Source organism: Nakaseomyces glabratus, chromosome M (assembly GCF_010111755.1).
Source record: "Nakaseomyces glabratus chromosome M, complete sequence".
Taxonomy (NCBI): domain Eukaryota; kingdom Fungi; phylum Ascomycota; class Saccharomycetes; order Saccharomycetales; family Saccharomycetaceae; genus Nakaseomyces; species Nakaseomyces glabratus.
Window position 1 is genome coordinate 1,417,501 of NC_088963.1, and position 5,000 is coordinate 1,422,500.

The following is a 5,000-nucleotide window of genomic DNA, read 5'->3' on the forward strand; positions in this document are numbered from 1 at the left end:
CCTTGGCAAATGCTTTCGCAGTAGTTAGTCTTCAATAAATCCAAGAATTTCACCTCTGACAATTGAATACTGATGCCCCCGACCGTCCCTATTAATCATTACGATGGTCCTAGAAACCAACAAAATAGAACCAAACGTCCTATTCCATTATTCCATGCTAATATATTCGAGCAATACGCCTGCTTTGAACACTCTAATTTTTTCAAAGTAAAAGTCCTGGTTCGCCGCCAAGCCACAAGGACTTGGGGTTAGCCAGAAGGAAAGGCCCGGGTGCATTCCAGTACACGAAAAAATCGGACCGGCCACCCAGGCCCAAAGTTCAACTACGAGCTTTTTAACTGCAACAACTTTAATATACGCTATTGGAGCTGGAATTACCGCGGCTGCTGGCACCAGACTTGCCCTCCAATTGTTCCTCGTTAAGGTATTTACATTGTACTCATTCCAATTACAAGACCCGAATGGGCCCTGTATCGTTATTTATTGTCACTACCTCCCTGTGTCAGGATTGGGTAATTTGCGCGCCTGCTGCCTTCCTTGGATGTGGTAGCCGTTTCTCAGGCTCCCTCTCCGGAATCGAACCCTTATTCCCCGTTACCCGTTGAAACCATGGTAGGCCACTATCCTACCATCGAAAGTTGATAGGGCAGAAATTTGAATGAACCATCGCCAGCACAAGGCCATGCGATTCGAAAAGTTATTATGAATCATCAAAAAGTCCGAAGACATTGATTTTTTATCTAATAAATACATCTCTTCCAAGAGGTCGAGATTTTAAGCATGTATTAGCTCTAGAATTACCACAGTTATACCATGTAGTAAAGGAACTATCAAATAAACGATAACTGATTTAATGAGCCATTCGCAGTTTCACTGTATAAATTGCTTATACTTAGACATGCATGGCTTAATCTTTGAGACAAGCATATGACTACTGGCAGGATCAACCAGATAACTATCTTGAAAGTATGTTCTCCGAGGGGTTGTCGAAGACTAGCCTCAACACCCCCCCAGAAAACACCCTCGTAGATATTGAATGTTAACTCGTTGAAACAACGAATTAAGCACAGATCACAAGGAAAGAAAAACAATTACCTTGTCTCTCTCTCCTCTGCCCGCAAAAGCAGACACCACCAGGCAGAAATTCACCCAGCAGCAGCCCACCCTGCAAGCACTAAGTTCTCTAATCACTTAATTCTTGCCATAGCACTCTTTGAGTTCCTCATGCAGAGAGTCCACCAAACACTGTCCCGGTGTTTCACAGAACAAAGGTTTGATATCACCCGCAAGAGAGGAGGTTACACTAGACAAATCACAGTCAAAACGAATAAACGTAGCAGACCGGCTATCTGTCCAGGCATTCCCCCAAATTAGAATTCTTTGAAATAGATTGCTATCAGCTAGTAATCCACCAAATCCTTCTCTGCTCACCCATGGAATCGCAAGATGTCCAGGATGAGACTGTTCAGGCGTCCGCAGCTTCCCCTTTGCAAGAACAAAGGTTACGCCGCTTCGCCCATGTCAAGCTCGCTGTATAGGGACTGAGCAGATCTGACGATCACCCAGCGACCCTCTCCACCGATTGACGAGGCCATATTCAAGCACAAGCTCTACTCGAGCTCGTTTCCGAACTCTTTCAAACTTCACTTTCAACTGCTTTCGCATGAAGTACCCCCGGACCGAGCTTGCTCTTCGGCCTGGCTCGAAAAGTAGCCAAAGGGCCCGGCATCTGGCATCTGCAGTCCACTTTGAACAGCTCGAGGCCTCCCCGTCCTGCTCCAGCAGCAACACGCGAGCCTCAGGCCCAGATCCGGCCCTCGAAATCCCAGGGTCGCCCGACACTTTGCGAGCCTCCCACAGGTGCTGTCCCCAGAAACGCCCGCACAACCACGCCCTTAACTATGGCTTTGGGCCCCGGCACTCGGCACTCGGCTGCGAAAAATAAAACGTGTGCCGTCGCACGTGGTCACATGGCCGCCCGCGCACTCCGCACGTCGCCCCGCCCCCGGATTTCCGCCCATGACTCGCATGACTCGCGGGTAAACCCGCCCGCCGCACATCATTACCCAAAACGGACACTTAAGTACCCGTCACAGGTGACACAGTGACTCACGACTCACGTCCCCCGCACGCAAAAACTCCAGCCCCAAGGGCGAGCCCTCGGAACCCCGTAACACTTCCGAACCTAAAATCGGGTTTGGGGTTTCTGAATTTTCGCTTCACGATCCGCAACTAAAAACACCACCCTGCCATACAAATATCGCCCGTACCGGCCACCCTACCCCGCAAAGTGCACCATTTCCGCCGCAGATCATCCGCTTCCGCGCCCCGGCAACTTCTCGGTCTTGCATCCCCCATCTTCCCAGCCACCATTTTACCAATCCCGGTATTCTCCCGCCCACTTTCCCCACTCCGAACACTTGTCCGATTTCTCGTACTTCAAAATTGATGTTTAGGTACCATATCACTACCTTCCACCATACTAACAACACACATCCATACACTCAACATATACTCCCACAGAATAAACAAACACAACCTCCGCAATCCGCCAACCATTACCAACGGAAATTACCGGATATTGTACAACTATTTCTAGACCAGTGTGGGTATTTCCGCCGCAGGGCCCGGAGCACCCGAAACGGCCATGTCACCACCCCAAATCGCCGATTCCACCCCCGGGGACCCCGCCAACCGCCCCGTTTCTCAGCTCCAACGAATCGAGCCGTCCGAACTCCATCCACTGCCACCATAAAAACCCACACCTGCCATACAAACTTCCGACCCTACCCCCCCAGCCCGACACCACACCACCCTATTTTCCACCATCCACACCCCCCATACACCAACTTTTGCCAGTGGTTTTCGAAACTACCCTGCAAACCACCCCCACACACACCCTAACACCCCCCGGTTGCCATACAAAAAGTTTCCCAAAAGTGTTCCTGAAGTTGTTTTGCCGGTCGTCTTTTCTGACTCCTCCCGTGACTGCTCCCGGGCCCTTGCCTCTGACTTCTTCTGTGTGTGACCGCTCCCGGGCCTTGTCACTAGCCACGCCCCTTCCCACAGCACCGACCTACCCAGGCTTGGTCCTACATACCCTTTTTTTTTTTACGATCTTTCGGTTGCGGCCATATCCACAAGAAAGCACCGTTTCCCGTCCGATCAACTGTAGTTAAGCTTGTGAGAGCCTGACCGAGTAGTGTAGTGGGTGACCATACGCGAAACTCAGGTGCTGCAATCTCTTTTTTTTTTATTTTTTTTGCCAAAATCCCAGATTTCCCCAGAACAGCCCGCACCAGGGTTCGAATCCAGGCCAGATTAATTTTTTGTACGGGCGAGATCATGAAAAAGACATGTGACATATATCGCCACCTACGTGACATACTGTATTTTTTTTGGTTTTTCGCCACAAACAAAGACTGAAAGAGTGAAAATTTTCAACGTCGACGTCGACGTCGGTTTTGGGCCATCGCAAAGAGCCTCCAAATGGGTATTTCCAAGACCTGGGGAGACCAAAAGTGGTCCGATTTCAACACAACTGGTTCACACACCACCATAACAGACCCCGACAAGAACAATTGACCACCTTACAGTGCACCAACACGCACCCCCAGAGAGAAATCAGCACCCGAAGCACGCAGACATCGACTAATGCAAGAGTGACAAGAATGGATGATCCCGCCTCAAGAGGGATGGAAGGTACATCAAGCAATGAAGAAACAGACCAATTGACCTCCGCAGATTACACAGGTACAACAATCATGGCTATATCTCTAGAACTCGTCAAGATGTCTCCAGGATCACTACTTTTTGGCATCAAAAGTTGATGAGATCGAGCAAGTAACAAGACAAAGCGACAACTAAAACAAGACAATACACCACAATACAATACAAGAACAACTACAGCTTCCACTCCCACAGCTCAAAACCTCAGAATACTAAACCACATCCCCCAAAAAAACAAACCAACACTCTCTTGCACTTTACAACAAATCCTTATACACATAAACCCAACAACCTCTTTTGTAGCCGCCTCTTACATCAGCATTCATCAGCATTTGTAATCCAATCTCCAATCTCCAATCTCCAATCCCAATCCCAAACCCTAACTCTAACTCTATCTTGCATGCCACCCTCGTTCCACACTTTCTCACCACTCCTCCCACAGTTTCCCACCACCACCCATTGAAACCACCGTAGCAGACGCACGCATGCATCGGAAAAACTCGTCTTTTTCGCCGCACGCAAAATGCGCGAATTAAAAAAGCGAAAAAAAAGAAAAACTTTTTCATCGTAAACAAACAACTTTTCTTCTTCTCGCTTCTTTCGCCTTCCAATTCCCCTCTTCCAAGTTTTCCATATATAAACCAGCCTCTTCCAAAACCATCCCCCTTGTCTTCCCAATTCCCAATGCCACCAACAGGAGATGCCCGTGTGGGTATTCTCTGGTTATCGTCCCAAGGCAAAGAGGCAGCAGAGCAGCAGAGCAGAGCAACAGTGCAACAGTGCAAAGTGCAAAGTGCAGCAGTACATACTAACAAAATACAACAATTCAAACCAACCACCGCAAATACATACCCCTCCCCCCATTGACAACCACACCACCGTGTTCCCCGCAAAATTCTACACACATCCCATATCTCCCAAATTTTTCACTTTTTCCACCATTTCCCGCCCCCCAGCACTACCACAATACCACCTACCCGCCCATCCATATCACTCCCACACCACCCATGTCACCACCCCCTCACTCGTCACATGACACTCCACACGTACTCCACTCCGGCACCCCGCACTCCCCCCTGAATCACCCCATGACTCACCCCGCACTCCACGACTCACCCGCCCTGAATCACCCCCATACGCTCAAACACCGCTCAAACACCGCTCCACCCCTCCACCTCACCCTTGGCACGAATACCCAGAGATACCACACGTGCTCTCCTTCGTAGATGTAGATGTAGGACCAGACGTAGCATACCCCCTCCAGCTCCCTC

General features: G+C 49.4%; 2 non-coding genes across 2 annotated transcripts in view; one reads left to right on the forward strand and one right to left on the reverse strand.

The window, feature by feature from the left end:
* Positions 1-954, reverse strand: part of RDN18-1.5 — a 1,800-nt gene extending 846 nt beyond the window's left edge. Inside the window, exon 1 of the ribosomal RNA XR_010605613.1 lies at positions 1-954. This exon is cut by the window's left edge and continues 846 nt beyond it. This is a non-coding gene — a ribosomal RNA (18S ribosomal RNA).
* A 2,169-nt stretch (positions 955-3,123) lies between these two features.
* Positions 3,124-3,244, forward strand: RDN5-1.5. Its single transcript, XR_010605614.1, has one exon. It is a non-coding gene; the product is annotated as a 5S ribosomal RNA (ribosomal RNA).
* The last annotated feature ends 1,756 nt before the right edge of the window (positions 3,245-5,000 follow it).